Raw genomic sequence first — 19,691 nt, forward strand, 5'->3', positions numbered from 1 at the left:
TAAGGTTTTCTAGTCAAATTGCTATATACTCTTTCCTTTGGCAGGATATCCCAAAAAATGAACTGAACCTCCTTTCACGATCGATTCTGAATATTTCCAAGAACTCAAAAAATAAATTTATCAATAAAAATTACTTTTATTAATTTGAATAATAAAAACTAGTAATATCGTACCCGAAACTTTGTCGTTTAGGAAACATGTTGGGAACACGTCAGCGATTTTTTCGAGGAACATCGGAATCCTTAGAAAACTCGCACACTTTGTCCCGCATCGCATTTTAAGGTTGTTGTATTTCTCGATAATGTATCCATATATTTTATATTATTCTTTGGTATGTTTAGGGACGTTTCCGTCGCCAGTTAATCCAATTCGAGTTCTCCAAAATAATGCGATCCGTTTACTTTGTAATAAATCTTATAGTGATTCAGTGAGATTGGAGCATACAAGACAAAAAATTTTACCAGCTGCTGGCTTACGGGATTTTTATCACCAGTTATTTTTGTTCAAGTATAATAATAATAAGCTACCTTTAAGCTTCTCAGGCACGTTTAGGATTAGGTTTGATTGAAACCGTTATAATGCTTGAACAAGTAAGGCACTGTCTCCTCCAATCACCAGTTCTACAATTTCTAAGTTCTCTTTTAATTTATTAAGGAATAAAATTGTGGAAAAGTAATCATAAGATGATTTATGACACAATAAGCTTTGAAGAATTTAGAAATAAAGTTAAGGAAAAAATGTATTCTAATTATGAGTTTTATCTTATTATTTGTCATTTACATTTGTATTTTATTTATAAATTATGGACTAGTAATAATATAATTATTAATGATATAAAATGGTTTTGAAAAATTTAGAAATAAAGTCGAGGAAAAAATGTACTCTATTAATAAGTCCTAAGCTATTATTTTTTTTTTCTTGTTTTTTTTCCTCTTCTTCTTCTTCTTTTGTTGTTGTAGGTGTGTGAAGGATTATAGTGGATTATTTGGATAGTTTTTCCTTTTTTTTGTTGTCGTTACGGTGACTCCAGTAATAACTCAGCAAGGATTTATGTATTTTCTTTATACACATATACATATAAGTAGAAAGGGGTCAGGAGGTTGTGACGGGGCACCATATATGGGCATAGAGTCCCTAGAGAGATGGCTTTTCTCACTGAGAATGAAAAACAAGATTTTTCTCACTTGAAAAAACAGGATTTTTCTCACATTGATGGATGTTTCTTGGACGGTTATGAGTGTTGGTCAATTTATTTGATGTGTTTCACGTATGTGAAAAGCAGTTTATGTCTGTTTTATTGTTTTTCTCAGTGAGAATGAAAAAACAGGACTTTTCTCACTTCGATGGATGTTTGAAGGTCAATTTTTTTTGTTGTTGTTGTTATTGTTCGTCCAGGTGCACGCTAGGGGAGAATTTTATGATCCAAGAATAGGAAACAGGATCACGTGTATCCTTCTAAGTCAATCAGAGACTCAGTTACATCTCATTTTAAGCCAATCAGAGGCTCGCTTACATATGGTTTCCCCCATTACATCGCAATTCGCCCTTGAGATTTCATATATAACGGACATGCATTGTAATTAAATTATCAGAAAGTATTGTGACACAATGGATACAACAAAAAATATTATTGATGAGTTAGAAGCCTTGGCAGCCACAATTTACAATGTAAGTTCTGTTTTAGTACATTTTCATTTTTTATTTTCAAAATAAAACTATTTTCCTTGGTCACCCTCCAGTATATTTAGGTAAATCCCCCCTCCCCCTTCCCCCTACCACTCCAATACAAACTCCACTATGCTATCTTTATACTCGCTAGAAAACGTAAAATATGTTCTTTGTACCACCTAAACCTAACCCCCCGCAAAACCCCTCCTATGTATATGACTCTAATTCTCGCAATGGAAATAATTCTCCTTTTGATAAATTCATGCTTTCTGTATTGTGATCTAAAGTGACAACTGACTTCCGTCAACTCCTAGGCATTAAGCCGTTATGTTTTGACATAAAGCTCCGCGTTAGGTTATAATTAGTTTGTCACACTTTTCCTGTGTGTTTACGATAGCGGTTTAGCCAAAGGAACTGTTTTTCTCCGTCAAATAAAAACAGTTTCACGCAGAAAGATATTACTGTTAATTAAGCTAAGCCTAGGCAACCTCTCATTTGGAGGAGTGAAACGAGTTATTTCCCAAAAATAATTGCTAACAATATTTTCTAGGACGTTGCTGAAAAGGGTGGGGGACATGCCTCAATTCTATCACCATCATTGTAAAGTGAAAAAAAAACAAAACTGTTTCTTCGCGTTAGGGCAGTAAGAGGGCCGAGGGTTTCTAAGAAAAAAGATAGCTTTATTATGTGTACTGCATAGATAGCATTTACAGCCAAGATTATAATTTAGGCCTATAACATGCTAGACTAAAAATCTTTTTCTATTTTAAAAGCCAATAGAGCCTCAATTCTATCACCATCAATGTAAAGTGAAAAAACAAAACTGTTTCTTCGCGTTAGGGCAGTAAGAGGGGCGAGGGTTTCTAAGAAAAAAAGATAGCTTTATTATGTGTACTGCATAGATAGCATTTACATCGAAGATTGTAAATTTATGACCTATAACCTGCTAGGCTAACAATCTTTTTTCTATTTTAAAAGCCTATAGACGGGAAACATTAAAAAAAAAAAATTCTCAGCAAGGTAAAAATAGGACTATTTCTCGCAAATTTTTCCTTTTTGCCTTGCTTTTGGCTTAGGGGGAGGGGGCTTCTTAGTGATAAATGCTTTCTACACAAAATTATGGTTAGTGGGGGTGGGGATACTAATTTTCCTTCTGTAAAAAAGGGGGAAATTATTTCAATACTATCTTTTTTCTCTTCTTTTAAGGCAAATAGTGAAGAATGTATTGTGGCCCCTCCATCAAAGAGAGCAAGAGAGGACGAGGCAGCCCCTGCGAAGGTGACAGTTAAGCAATATGGTCGCTGGCCGAAAACTCCCAAACAAGTGTGGACTGCCCAAGCCGCAGCCCAATCTGCGCTCGCTTGCCCATTCGCTCTCCATGGACCTTTAATAGCTCCCCCATCTACGCTAGGTCAGGAGGTTGCCTTCCAATATGATATGTCAGGACCATTTGTTACCCAAATACAGCCAGAATTTGCAAATTTAAGTTTAGATTTTATTTCTCTCTATTTTTACAACCTGATAAAATATAACGTTCTCCCTTTGAATCATAACAAGTGCATGTATTCAGTCTGCTGAATTAGGTTAGCGAAGCCAAAAAATGCATTTTATCCCGCTCATAATAAGTAGCAAAATCCTTTGCGATATAAACTCCTTTATTACCGAATGGTTCACCTTGCCTCTACAAATATTATAGAAACAACTTTCTATTGGAATGAGTTTTGTGTCATGAATGGGATAGGCTAGAAATTAAATACACAGTTTTTTTTTCAAAGCAGATATGGGATATTAATATGAATTATTTTTTGAGTATTTGTTTGAACAAAATCAAAACCTACTATGTAATGTTTTAGATTGTATTTAGCTGGAACTTTCAGGATATATGGTGTTCTCGTAAATTTTACTTTTTGCTTTGCTTTTGGCTTAGGGGGAGAGGAGGCTTCTTAGTGATATATGCTTTCTAGACAAAATTATGGCTACGTTAGGTTATGGGCATACTAATTTTTATTCTGTAAAAAAGGGGAAAATTATTTCAATACTATTTTTTTCTCTTCTTTTTAAGGCAAATTATGAAGAATTTATTGCCCCTCCACCTGTAAAGAGAGCAAGAGAGGGTGAGGTAGTCCCACAGCACGCCAGCCACTGCTTGGAGAACCCTGCTGTCACATCGGTGCAAGAATGTAGCGCCGTCGGCCCGTTCACTCTCCATCATGCGTTGCCTTCAAGAGCTGCCCCACCTACACAAGGTCAGGAGGTCCAACATGCTTCGCCTGGGCCTTCAGGCACTCAACTGCAGCCGGAATTTCCAAATGTGAGCATTTTTTTTACCTAACTTATAGAAATATCTAAACAAACCAATTTTTCATCACGCTGTAAAAGTGTGTTTGTCTCAGAGATATTAAAATATTAACCCCCCGCCCCAACCATTGTTTTAAATTTCTCTGCTAGAATATTATAGTTTATCGTATACAGGGGATTGATCGCTGTGGTGGCCGGGAAGCACCGCGGGGCCCGGGAAGCGCCGGTGGGCCCGGGAAGCGCTGTGGGGCCCGGGTCGGGAAGTGTCTCGGGGTCCGGGAAGCGCTGCGATGGTCCACTGGGCCGGCTCAGAGGGGAGCATTGAATAGTGAAAATTGAGGGGGGGGGGGGAATTGTTTGAACAAAATCAAAAACCTACTATGTCATCTTTTAGATTTTCGTTAAGTTGGAATTTTCAGAATATATTGAGTAGTGTATATGCTACTGCTATTAAGCGTGTTTTTAAGAAATAATAATCCAATTGAAAAAAAACAGTAGGGGTGATTTAGACACTTTGAAAATAATTTTTCATTTATAGGTTGCATTGGTCCCATATTCACCATCTCCCCCCTGCTCATCAGTTGGAGAAGGAGAGGACGCACCTATGGGACCCTCAAACAATTCAATTTGGAATGGTAATTCTCTAGAATTTAATTCAGACAACATTGATGAGTTTTTAGGTGATTTTTTAAATGTTGATAATAGCGCAGTTGGGCAGGAGGACTTGAGTCCAAACACCTTGCAGCTTTTAGATGATTTTACCCGGGAATTAACAGGGAATCCTCCTCCTCTAGCCCCCAATAACCTACTTCCACTTCAATCGAATGAAGTGGATTCCCATAGCCCTAATATTGAACAATGTGGAGGGGGAGGGGGTGTTGATAATATCCACGAGGGGGAGGGGAGGAGGGGGTAATAACGAATGTACATCATTCCCTGAATTTCAGCTATCAAATACAATTTTAAATACAATAGTTGTCTACACTGCAACTTTTGGTGACCCTTTTAATTCGCTTTTGTGTAGTAATTTTGTGTTTGACCCCGTAGAAATAGTTCATGACTATGTATATACAATTCGTGCACTGCTGGAGAACCAAATTCAATTATGGGGAGGGGGAGGGATTCAATTAAGGTTTCTATTGCTTTAAAGGTGTTTTATTTAAATGAGGGAAAAAGTGAAGTTTACCACCATTATGTATATACCGAGATGCGTGTGATCCATCCAAATTTAGAGAATTTTGAGTGTGCTTTTTCCGAGCGGATAGGTCATATTATTGCGCATCTCGAGAATTATAACGAAAATGAGAGCGGGTCGGTAGTTCTTTATGTCGAAAATTTAAGTGTTAATATTTGTATATTTAAGAAAGATTTTATTTTAAGAGGGGGGCTTAGGGACACGGGTACAGTTTTAAAATATAATCCAGATTTAGAAGGTTGTAAAGGCGTACGGCGGATCTGTTTTGATACAGGTCAAAAATGTTTCAAGTACACTTTCCTCATATCAGCATTCGAGCCTCTAGCACGTGACGCTACCAAGACGAATTTAGACGATTGGGCTGTACATGGGAAGGAAGGGTCCAATTTCCCCATTGTAGATTTCTGTTTAGAGGTAAAATACCCAGTAACGCTTAGGTCTATTGATATTTTTGAAAGGGCTACTGCCCATTTAAATATTGGCGTTACTGTGGTTCAGTATGAAACTGAATTTGAAGATGGGGTTCGTTCAAAAAAGAAGGGCATGGTGTTTCCTGTAAGGGGCCCGTCAATTGAATTGGTCAAACACTGGGTTTGGCTGTTGTACACACCACCATCTAGTGACCTAGCCAATTCAATTGGCCATTTTAATCCAATCACAGACATCAGTATAGTTCTGGGGGAGGGTAAGAATAAGGGGGTACGTTTCTACTGGCCGAAATGCCTGTTTAGATTTTGGACAGAATTAAAGTTGCAAAATCATATGAAGCACTTTAGACGGCATGGCTATCAGTCAATGGAAACGGTTTCAGGGGATAGGGCCTTTTTACGTTTCAAAAATTTTCAAAACCCTCCCCTCCAGTGCAACAAAATCTCGTTGGATTTAGAAGCTAAGCTGGTGGAAGTGAACGATCCTCGATTTCCAAACCTAATCAAAGAACATCAAGCTATTGCAGTGTCCTATACCCATGCCCAAAGAGACAGTTCTAACAGCATGTATTTGATAGAGATAGTTGAAACATTAGAGGGGGGGGAGTTCGTTATGAGGGCGCTGACTAAATTGTTTGCCACCGCTAATGGCGCTATTTCTGGTTTGATAATTATAACTTACCCAATGGTGTTGTCTGCAGAGGATTGCCTCGTGATTAAAAATCAAAAAATATGTAGGGTTTTTAATGGGGAGTTTGTATAGGGGGATAAGGGGACTAAAGGGAAAAGAGGGGGGAGGGGGAAAGTCAGAGACCAAAAGCCCTTGTGACAGGAAAGATCTTCCGCGTGGAGTAATTTTAGAGGGGTTGCGCATCAATCGTGTAACTTAAATGTTAGCCAGCAGTTTTTATCCCAGTTTTTATCCACAATGCGAATTATGATTTAAAATTTTTTTACCGGCACTGGCACGTATGCACAGGTAGGAAGGGGGAGTAGATGGTCCATGGGTAAATAAATCATTTACCTATAACATTATTCCCAAATCGGCCGAGAAGTTGTTGCTTCTCGAGCTGAAATGGCAGGTAGTAAATAATGGGCATACATGTTGGAATATAATCAGTTTTTTATATTCATTTAGTTTTTTTCCCAATGCATTGAGTCAACTGATTCAAATGCACAAAAGTGACAATTCCAAAATTTTTACTTTGCTTTAACAATACTTTCCAGGCATTAAAATTAATTACCTATTGACCTGTAAAGGTGTATACGCGTACGAATATTAATTTTCCGTCAGTTACTTCAGCGAGGTGAAACTACCTTCAATTGAAGATTTTTATAATTCACTCACAAACAGTGAATGCACAGCCAAGGACTATGAGTTCTCCAAGAAGGTGTGGGCTAAAGGGAATTGTAAAAATGGGTGGGATTATTGTAGACTGTACTTGGCCAGTGAAGTTTTAACTCTGTTAGATATAGTCTGCAAGAACACAAACCAAATATATTCAGAGTTCCGGCTAGATATAGGTTATTATTTTTCCACGCCACATTTGGTGATGGACTTGATTTTAAAAATTAGTAGGGAGGAAATAGGCCTAATCACCGATGTAGATCAACACCTTTTTCTAGAGTGTTCAATGAGGGGAGGGTATGTTTTTCATGGGGATCGTGTCTTGTCAACCGATCCGAGCGGACAAAACAGCAACACCGGTGGAAAGTCAAATGCAGTGTTTTTGGGCATGAACTCATTGTACCCCTCGGCAATGTCTCACTACTCTTTGCCGTCTGGGAACTATCAATGGCTTGAGAATCCTTTTGAGTTCCCCGACATTACCACCGTCGAGGACAGTGGGCCAGAAGGATGGTTCTTTGAAATTGACGGGCATATTCCACTGGCGCTTCACGATTCAGTCAGAGATTTTGTTTTTCCCTGTATCAATCGACCATTGAGCAGGGACTCACTGAGCCCCTACAATCGATCATTGTTTGAGGATTTGGGGATCAACTGGACCCCCTCTAAGCAAAAACTGATTGCTGATTTGGACCCTAAGGAGAATATCGTTGTTCACCATGTGCTTTTGCACTGGATGGTGAACAATGGTTTTAAGATCACCAAAATACATAGGGTCCTGCAATTCAATCAGAAACCTTATTTGAAGACGTTTATCGACACTTTTGTTGATAAACGCTCTAGGGCAAACTCCAAAGTAGAGAAGGAAATGTACAAACTCATTCTAAATTCCGCGTTTGGCAAAATGTGTGACATCTTTCTGAAAAGATCTCACTGCGACGTCGTGATTGACCCTCAAGAGTGTGCATGAATTAATGCCGACCCTAATTTTACATCGTTCACGAGCATAGAGGCTGGTATGGTTCCTCTACACAGGAAAAAGTGAAATGTCGTACTGAACAAGAATATAGCAGGAGGTAGTTCAGTACTTGAAATTTCCAAAAAGCTCATGTTGTCGTTTTCTTACAATGTGTGCAAGGTGCAATGGCCATGGGAGGGGGAGGTTCAAGTTTACTATGGGGATACAGATTCTCTGCGGTTAAAGGTAAAAACTGAGGATTTATTGGGTGATTTAGAAAATGGGGAACACATCAGCTCGCGGATGGATTTCACCAACTGGAATCCGTCCCTCTATTTCGAGCTGGTGAAACGTCAAGCCCTCAACAAACTACTAATGTTAAAATCAGAGACGGGGAGTGATTTGATATCCAGGGGGGTTTTCCTGGGTCCTAAGGTTTATTGCGTGGAAACTCATAATGGGGATGAAAAGCAGGCGTGTAAAGGGGTGCCTACACATTTTGTAAAGAGCAATTTCAACATGAGCACGTACAGAGACTGTGTAGAAAGTAGCCTATTGTCGAGAGCACAAGTGCTTGCAATTCGCTCTCTACAGTATAAAAATTATGCTGTGAGAGTGGAAAAAAATGCAATGTCGTGTATATCCGACAAAGTCTATGTGCTCGAGAAGGGTGTAAAAGTGCTGCCTCAGGGCTACTACCGTATTTCAGACCGAGTTGAATGCATAAACTATCGCAATCAACTTGGTCTGGATAAACTAACCTAACCTAACCATCTAACCAAACCACCACCAACCTTTCATAAAGTAACTAACCACTCAACCCGTTCATAAATTAACTAACCCAATCTAATCTCAACCCAACCCAACCTAACCTGCAGCAGTGACGACGACTATTGTACTGATTCGCCCCGCGGCTCCCGGGGGTGGGGTCCCAACCGCGGCCACTCCTGGGAGGGATCCCGCCCACGGCCAGCCTTCGCCCCCCCCTGACCCCGGGGGGGGGGGTGGACCCCATTTTAAATTCATAATATTCAACTGTGCTTTCAATTTATTTTAAGTTTTTTTTTTGTTGTTTTCAAGTGCTGTTGTACAAAAAGTGTTTGTGTTTGCTAATGTATATAAAGTTTTCTTGCTGGACAAAAAGTGTTTTTTAAGACAATATGTGTTCTTGCTGTTCATGTTCATTTACAAAAGTTTTTTTTTTATGTTTTACATAAAGTGTCATTTTTATGTTGTTGTTGTTCATGTTGAACAAATAGAGTTTTCATGTTGCAAATAAATGACCATGAAATATTGTTGTTCTTGTTGAACAAGTGTTATTCTTATGTTTTTGTTGTTCATGTTGAACAAATAGAGTTTTCATGTTGAATAAATGACCATGAAATTTTGTTTTTTTGTTGTTCTTGTACTAGATAGATCTATGGGAAAATTACTACTACTACTTATTCACTGGACACGTATGATTTAAAGTTAGTTGTAGTCCGACTGTTGTCAGCAACAGCAGCATGTATCAATTTAAAACACCCTTCAGATTGTTTCTGTGTGGACCATCAATGTCGGGGGAAACAACACTTTTAGCTAAAATAATTCAAAATTGTCAGAAAATGTTTTTGGAAAAACCAAAAAAAATCTACTATTGTTATAGTATTTTGCAGGAGTCCTACGATCAAATAAAAGCTATTTCCACAACCTTACCAATACAATTCATACGAGGACTTGATGTTTTCAATAGTATTGAATCGAACTTGTGGTTGATTATTGATGATTTGGCTGAATCTATTGAACAGTTCTCACAGGAAACACAAAAGCTGTTAACTGTTTGCTCCCATCCTGAGTAGGTTTCCATAGACCTATTTCTACACAATCCCTCTAATCAGAGTAAATGTGTGCAAACCCTTGCATTGAATTGCACTATCTATATTATCTATCGAGTTGTTCGTGATTCTAGCTCGCTAATAACTCTCAATACACAGATATACCCCGGCACCCTAAAATTTCTGCTGTCAGCGTACACTCAGGCGACTAACAAGCCCTATGGTTACATTTTCCTGGATCTTAATCAGAGCACGCCCGGGGATCTACGCGTAGTCATCGACATTTTCGACAATGAAATTACAGTATATCTTCCGGTGAACAGTAGAAAAGGCTATTAGTTGCCATTATGACACTGAAAAAACTACACGAACAACTGCATTTATTTTCTGTTTTAAGCACTTCAAAACCTCCACTCAGGAAGGCCATACTCAAACATGGTGTCGACAATTATTTCATTAATTTAATATCTGAACTTTGTTTAAATTTGACCGAGGGCAATGTTCAACTGCCAGAAGGTGTTAGACAACAGACAAAGCAACATCGTTCCACTGTACGCGCCTTGGCTTGTAAAAACAAGCGAAATTTTTTTTAAAAGAAAACGTCTCCTTCAAGCGGGCGGTAGCTTTTTCACACTTTTACTACCAATAATTGCAGGACTTATAAACAGTTTTCTATAGAGAATGGCTAAACCCTATAAATTGACACCATTTGAACTTGTCCTCTTGCCCGTCGAACATTTTGAAGACAATCTAAGCAAATTCATTAATGATGAGAATATTGCCGATGACAAAAACTGCTTTTACTTCAAGATGCATTGCGACGAGTGGACAAACATAAACCTTATTGTGAGAGACCCGCCACCGCTGATACCGTCATCACAAATCCTTCTAAACAGGAAACATCTCCTCAAGATTCTGCAGCAGTGCAATCCAAGGAAAAGGAATTGAATTCAATTGTATCGAAAATTGGAAACCTATTGCCACTGACCTATTGAGAACAGAGTAAAAGAGTATTATCTTATCTCAGGCTAGAAACTGTTGATAATCATCTAAATCATGTTGACAGCTTAGAGAAACGAATTATAATTCATGTGAAGAGTTATAATCTAGTTGATTTAATTGATGAAATGATGACCAGTCATAAAGGAGTCTTATCATTTGATAATAATCTATACATCTTTCTCTATGCATCAAACTTTCCCAAAAGTCTTATTGACAATAAGCAAATTCTAAAGAAACTAAGAGAATATAGTCTTCCAACAACACCAACACCAACAGCATTTAAAAAAGAAGAAGATTCAATATTTCAAAATACTAGCAGCAGCAGCAGCAATGATTTTATAACATCTGTGGCTGCTAGTCAAAAGCGAAGACGAATTGATTCACCCTCCAGTGTGCAAAAGGGGAGTGGACATTACGCTACGTGTTTGCGTTCAAAATGGATGAAGTTCTGAAAGGTGTCTATGAAAATTTTGGTGAAGCAGGAAGTTTAAGTTCTCCCAAAACACTTTCTAAAGTTGTCTCTGACAGCACATTAAAAAACGTAAAAGAGTATCTAGAGAATGAACTGAGTTACACACTGCACCGGAATCACAGGCTTCGAGGCAAACAATATCGACAAAATAAAGCCTTTTTCCCTCTGCATATAATGCAAACGGATCTTTTAACTTTAGACACAATTCAACGGCGTCACAATGCACCCAACAAATATATTCTGGTGGCAATCAGTGTCTTTAGTCGCTATGCCTATGCCATTCCATTACGGTCAAAGAGAGGTGTTGAAGTTGCTCGTGCCATTGAAAGTATTCTTGAACAGGATTGCTATAGAAAAATTCAATCGGATCGTGGTAGTGAATTTGTTAATCCCCATGTGCATAAGGTTCTATTGAAATATAATACAACACTTTATTTATAGTCACAGCCCGATAAAGGCTGCATTGGCTGAACGATTAATAAGAGCGATTCGTCTATTAATTTCAAGATATTGTACACTGAAAAATACATCTGCTTTTATTCATGATTTAGATAAAATCATGCGGATTTACAACCATCGACCTCATCGATCTCTGTCCAACTCAAGCCCTCGGGAAGTTCATTACAGTGAAAATACATTTGATGCTTTTCTAAAGCAATACTCCAATGGTGAAAAAGAAAAAAATGTGAAGAAGAAATTCATTGTTGGTGATACTGTTCAAATTAATAGAACCACCAATATTTTTGAAAAGGGGAATTATTTATGGAGCACTGAACTTTTTAAAGTGTCCAAAATCCTGGACACCGAACCCACGACATATCGGCTGCGAGACACCAAAGATGATGAGATTCTCGGCGGTTCTTATGAATATGAACTGCAAAAAGTTAGAAACACTAGTGAAATTTATCAAATTGAAAAGATATTAAAGAGTCGTACTCGTAGGGGCAAGAGACAGTTGCTTGTTCGCTTGCTAGGATACAACTCAGATTTTGATTCTTGGGTCAGTGCTGAAGATATTGACAATACCCAATGATTTCTATGTGACTCTCATGTCCAATGTTTCTGATCCTCTCTACAATGACTTGAATAGAACAAGTGATTTTTGGACAAAACTCTCCCCTACCATCAAATTCGACGAGGGAAAGTATGAAGTGGCTCTTGTCGACTGTATTCTCAAAAATACCTATGACATCCTGAGAAAGGATCGTAAATATGAAATAAAAATTAGACCCTATGATTTGCCGCCACCACCCTCAGGTGATCAAGAACAAATTCAAAAAATCAATTGAATGGATTATCCATATATTGAATTACCATACGAGGAACTAACCTGTATGAATGATTTATGTCGTTCTATTAATAAAAGAATTTCCACTCGTAAAAAAGGAGCTTTTCATTTCAACTATTCAAAGGAGGAGGGCAAGATCTACATTAGTTCACCTATTGCCGATGAAAAGGTTATTCTCAATGATAACCTAAAGGATGTTCTTGGCTTTAAGCTCAATATAATCAACGGTAAAAGTGCCGGAAACACTAATTTCATTTTTGCTGACTACCCGCCTGCCTTCTCCACGGACACTTGTATATTTTTCTAAGCTTCATTTGTGGAAACATCTCGGGTTGGTAATTCAAATTTTCCCTACCTACGAGTTCTTGAACGAAAAACCAATCAAGAACATATTCACCACTATAATATAAAGCATCTTGAATATATTCCTGTAAACACTTCCTATTTGGAACTCTGTCAGTTAACACTAAGAACTGAATTAGGTGATCCTATAGCAATTTAACAAGGTTTTGCTGTGATCACATACCATTTTCGTCCCATCGTTCAACAACAACAACAAGATGTCTAATAAAAAAAGTGGTATTCACTTGTCCTGATATTGACTGCTATGTTAATACTCTTGGCCCAAGACAGCAGGGCAATGCAATGGACTATTACAAAGGTCATTCGTCAATGTCTGGCTACGGTCTTGGCAGTTGGTTTGCTAAGCCGTTTCGTTCTTCACTACCCCTGACAGATTTTCACTACCCCTGGACAGATTTTGCATCCTCTACACTATACGATTGGGGCTCTGGCAAGGATTTAAAAAAAAGTGCTATGGAAAATCTAAGGTCCAATGCGCGAACCCTTGGCGAGAGATTAAAACAAAATGGTAATGGTTTAAAAAGGTCGAGAAACAATGCAACACTCATCAGTCTCTACTCAGGTCGGAAACGAAAGACATCACCACCCCTGTCAAAGAAAAGAATAAAAAAGCCGACACGTACTTTAAACGGATGAAGAAGCCCCAGGAAGAGAATTGTTAGATCGAAACTAGATTTCTTTTCCTAAGATGTCCTACCTACCGCATAAGGATTCTCAACCTTCAATCACCGCCTCATTGAATCTATTCAATGCAGAAAATGTTGATGTGAGTGTCAAGTATGGATACTATGAACAATTTTATCCACAACAACCCCTCTCGGATAATATCCAATTTCAAATTTATTCCAATGAAGACTACTTTATGGACATGTCTTCAACATTTATAGATTTACAAATGAAAGTCCGGAAATCCCATAATACAATGCCAATTCGGGCCGATGGAATATCCTATGAAAATTGTATAGTGCATAATTTATTTCGTCAAATCAGTGTCTACATCAATGGCACGCTGGTGAGCACAAGCAACAATCTCTCAAATTATACAAGCTATATGTAATTCATGCTGATGACACCCAAGTCATACAAGGAATTGAGAGGCACCTCCAATGGATATGAATATATTACTAATACTGATAGTACAGATGCACTTAAAAATGCTACAACTAGTGAATTACATCTAGTTGGAAAATTATATCATGAAATATTTAATATACCCCAATGGCTACCATCCAATGTTAAAGTGGATATAAAACTGATGCTTGCACCATCCAATTTCATATTGAGAAAAGAACTTGCTATCAATCCTGATGTAAGTCTCTCCCTCACCTCAGCAATAGTTCATGTACGCAAACAACAGGTTATGAGTTCTGTTGCTTTGGCAGTGGAAAAGCTGAGAGCCAATGGAAATAATATTAAACTACTTGTTCCTCATACAATCACCAATCAACGTCATATTGCCATGGGGTCACGCATCTTCACCGATTCATCCTTTATCAATGGCAAAATTCCGTCAAAACTCGCTTTGACATTTGTAAAAAGCGCCAGTGCAATAGGATCATGGACTGGATGCCCACATAATTTCGAGATGTTTGGACTTTCATCTCTTGTGTGCAAAGTAAACAGCATTCCACTCTACAATCTATCTTTTGATAAATCCTATAGAAAATTGTATGAGTTGACCACGCAAACCCTAGATCATGATTCGCAACTATTTGAAAATGGTATAACCGAAGATATGTTTGCTAAAACACATGGTATCATTGTATTGGATTTGTCTGGCACACAGGATATGAGTATAGTACGTACGGGGAGTGTGCGTTTAGAGTGTACATTTGTCAACCCATTGGCTGAGAGTATTGCACTAATCTCCCTAAATCAATATGAAAACTATTGGGAAATCACTCCCGAAGGCAGTGTTCTACTAGACTTGGCGCCATGAACACCAGTCAAATAATCAATGTATTTAATATGGATCCCTATATGTCTCAGTACAAATCCTATTGTCTGCCCTCAGACTTTCTTGGAAGAATTCAAAGTGCAAACAATAGCTTAATTATAGTTAAAAGCAGTCCGTCAACTGTGCTGACGGGTCATTGGCTGTGCATCTTTCAAACAATGAAAACGATTAAATTTTTTGATCCTCTTGGTCTACCCTATACATTTTACACACCCTACATCAGCAACTATATTGAGAGCAGTGGGAAAACTATTATTCAAAATTGGAAGAGGGTGTAGAATCTAACGACTAAAAGCTGTGGCTTCCATGCACTACTATATTTTGTGTTCCGATGAAACGGCTATACTTACAAGCAGTTTCTCCACATTTATGGTGACAATCCACGTCTGAATGACTTTCTAGTTGAAAAAATCCTCTCAGACCTATATAGTATTGATTTCAGTACCCTACGAGTAAAGTTCTTAAAAAATGTTTTTAAATTTGTTTATTAATAAAATGCATATATATATACAATAATGTCTTTAAATTTTCACTTTAGATTTCTTCGTCAGCGTATAGGTAACTGCCGTGAACCACTAATCCCGGTAAATCATTTGGATTCACTGTATATTGATCTTGATTGACTGCAAAGTCAGGGTCACATTTTCTACAGTACAATATAACTTCACTCTTGTCATATCTCTTTGTATAGTCAATGATACTATTTGCATTCATATTATGAAATTCACGAGTTTCAATCTGTCTATTTGGAGCAATATCACATAAAGAGTTTTCAAATGGTGAACCACATTCGGTAAGTGCCAAATAAAGATCACTAGGATTATAGTCATAATAGGCAGTGTCGTCACAACGATGACGTAGAAACCAAATTGTATTGTTACCCCAACAGTTGAATCGTAGACATGACTCCTCTTCCCAGAATAATTTAAATCCACGACGATACCAATCTCGTAGAAATAAACTAAAATCACGTTTTGGATTCTTTCCAATCATAGCAGGGTAAGTATTCTCCCACTGATCACATTTATCATAGTGACAATAGGAGCAGATATGTCCTCTAGGGTGAGAGTCACAAATCTCCTCAAGACATGAATTACATCCCTTAATTTGTACTGCATAGCCTCTATGTAATTTGCAAGGATTACATAATTTACACTTTTCACTATAGTCATCAATAATTGTACAATTCTCACATTGAGTCCAACTTGCAAGAGTATACATGCATAATGGACATGTATAGAACATTTTTTGGTTTCCGATGTCAACTTTCTCGCAGCTAAAACGAAACTGATCGGCCCTGCCGACGGATAAATTCAATGTGGAGGATTGGGGGAGGAGTAGTTCTGTGACGTCACCTCTTTCAAAGGAGAAGCCATCTACATTGAATCCATTGGCAATTTTTTTCAAAAGTGTATCCACGATATGATTCTGCATTGTTCCAATTAATATATCAGTAAATTGAGTATAAGCATTTGAGTCACATTTTAAAAGTTTCATACAATAGTCCAATGGGGGAGAATCAGTCCTCATTATATTGTCAAGTGTTCCCTGAGAGAATATCCTGCATTGAAGAGATAACCCGAGAAAATCGTCATCCAAAATCAAATGTTTTTCCATAAACACTAGATTCGAACTAATTCTCTCTTTCTCAAATTTATTCATTTTTCAATCCTTTCACTCTGACTGTTGACTCTAGACTGACCCTGAATCGTTAGCCCTAACCTAACCTGACCAGAAAAGAAAGAGAACATTTTCGATTTCAAAACAATTTTATTGAATAATTACAACAATAATAATACTAAGCATGCACAATTAGCGATAGAGTTTATTGTCTTCAATATGTTTCACTAATGCACTTAAAGCACATTGAAGTCTATTCACATGTGCTATATCAACTTTTGCAGCGAAACATAATTGATCCTCCATTTTACATTTGCTCAAGGATATCACATATCTTGTATATACTTCATCCCATTCCAGACAAAGCCGGGATCCTCTCGTGATTTCCACCGCAATGTTTGGTGCTCTTGTGTTATCACCATCAACTCCACTATCAACTTCTAATAAGGTAAACATTCCACTCATCAACACAAATATATATCCAAATGAGTAAAGTCAAACTGTTCTTCTTCTCACTCCTTTGAATTCTAGTCACAGACTATTAAAAACTATAGCAAAAATCCTTTCCTTAAATTCTCTGCAATCCTCCACCACTAATATGTAACCGAGTCTCTGATTGGTTTAGAAGGATACACGTGATCCTGTTTCCTATTCCTGGATCAAAACATTCCACCCTAGCGTGCACCTGGACGAACAATAACAACAACAACAAATAAATCGACCTTGAAACATCCATCAAAGTGAGAAAAATCCTGTTTTTTCATTCTCACTGACAAAAACCATAAAAAAGACATAAATTGCTGTTGAAATCCAAGAAAAACATCAAATAAATTGACCAACACTCATAACCATCCATGAAACATCCATCAATGTGAGAAAAATCCTGTTTTTTCAAGTGAGAAAAATCCCGTTTTTTCATTCTCAGTGACAGAAACCGTCTCCCTAGGGACTCTATGCCCATATATGGTGCCCCGTCACGACCTCCTGACCCCTTTCTACTCATATATGTTTTTTTTTATATTATCAATATTTCTGGTACACTTAATTTGTGCTATAAATTAGTACTAAAATTTTCTTTTTTTTTCTATTCCTGGCATTCCCCTAGGACTACTTGTCTTTGCAAGTTCATGGGCAGGCTAGAAGATTTAGTTGAAAGATTTGTTTTTTTTCATGTATTATATACATATATATATATGCATTTTGCCAAGTTCTATTTTCTTATTAATAAACTAAACTAAACTAAAAAAATAAGAACTATGCTTATAGTCTTCTTATTAACTAAGTCATATTTTAATAATATTTCTTCGGTTTAAACGGATTCATATTATTTGACATTTAATTCATAGAAGTCTCTAATCTCACTATCATCCTCTAGACTTAATGCAGATCTTAGTATGATACTAAAAGTGGGGCATATGGTAGGGGGGGTGAAGGAAAAGAGGTTGAGTCTTGCATTTAAACCATTTGCAGTAAGGTCACATAAAATACATACAGCCGTAAGACAGGAGTAAAAAATGAAAATACATAAGTAAATTCTAAGACATAAGAATGAGACAAAAAAACAGAGATGTTAGAATATATTTGACCTCATTGAGCTGCAAAGATCAAGCGATGGGCTAATGCATAGACAAACTGTAAGGGAGGCTTCCAAAAACCATGGGGTTATATGTATGTCTATTGCAGCGTTACATTGGAGGAAAAATACTGAAAAAATGGTCAAACCTTTTTTAAATTGCAAACGAACTTTTTTGCACCAAAATATTCAGGAAAATCAGCTTAATCATAAAATATCTAATGAAGCTTATCATAAAATATCTAATCAGCTTAATCATAAAATATATACTATCTAATCAAGCATGCTGACTCCAAATCTGAATTCAGATTGTAATTTTTCCCTACGCTAATGCCCATTTCCACCCTTAAAGAGTGGTGGGGGGGGGAGAGGGATAAATCTCGAAATTAGTAGAAAGCTATCATGATTTCATGAGGGGGCACCATATATGGGCATAGAATACTGACGGGGTTTAATTTATTCAAGGATTATCGATCGAGTCTAATGGGGTAAAGGACAATTGATTTGTTGTTGTTCGTCCAGGTGTAATGACACTGGGGGTGAAGTTTGCACATGCGCATCAACGGTGCGGAGAGATCTATTGATCTGGGATTCGAGGGGGAGGTAGATTTCCGATAACTTGATTTACATAATCGGTGGGGGAATTTATTGATCCGATAACGGGAAACAGGATCACGTGTCTCCTTCTAAGCCAATCAGGGGGGTCGGAAATATTAGCGGGAGTTAAATTGTTTCGAAATCGAAAATGTTCCCTTTCTTTTTGTTAGAATGTTAGGCTAACGATTCATGGTCAGTCTAAAGTCAGCTTACAGAGTGATAGGATTGAAAAATGAATAAATTTGAGAAAGTGAAAATTAGATCGAATCTTGTGTTTATGGAAATACATTTGATTTTGGATGATGATTTTCTTGAGGCATCTCTTCAACGCAGGATATTCTCTCGGGGAACACTTGACAATATAAAGGGGAATTATTGATTCATGAAAGGAAAACTTATTTTTTGTGTCACAGAGTAATTATTGATTCAAGAAAAGGGTATTTATTTTTTGTTTCTAAGTGGAATTATTGATTCATAAAAGTGGAATTAGAAATGACATCACTTATTTCCTAGGAATTATACGGGAGTCTAAAGAAGTAGATTAATATTCTATTTTTTAAGTACGGCTTCTCTGATCTGTAGACTTAGCGATAAAATTAATATTCTATCGAAACCATAATAGTGTAGCTAGGAACACCAATGAGATGAAGCGATTAACGCAGGAAATGGTTTCCTAGGAATTTAAATGTGACAGCGCAGGGATGCCAAAACAAAAGGAACACGCAGAAATTACGTTTAGGGGTTTATTTGGGCGAAACCGTTCGAAACATTTTAGAAGATGATTTGGGCGAAACGGTTTGAGCCATTTTAGAAGGTGATTTTAGAAGATGATTTAGAAGAGGATTTGAGGGTGAAAACTCCGTGGTCATTATAATACGCAAGTTCCATTTGAACAGTCTCGTGAGGTCCCCTACCCCAACCCCAAAGGGCCCCTCTACCCCAACCCCAAAGTGTTCCACCCCCACCCCCAACCCCAATGGGCCCCAAAGGCCTTCGGGCCCCCAAATGTCCCTGGGCCCCGAAAGGCTTCCGGCCCCCCGAATGCCCCGGGCCTCCCAAATGACCCCTGGACCCCCAAATACCCCCCCCCCTACCCCCAAATAGCCCCAG

The sequence above is a fragment of the Artemia sp. Qi Xiang Cuo genome, chromosome 11 (assembly GCF_049724085.1).
Source record: "Artemia sp. Qi Xiang Cuo chromosome 11, ASM4972408v1, whole genome shotgun sequence".
Lineage (NCBI taxonomy): Eukaryota > Metazoa > Arthropoda > Branchiopoda > Anostraca > Artemiidae > Artemia > Artemia sp. Qi Xiang Cuo.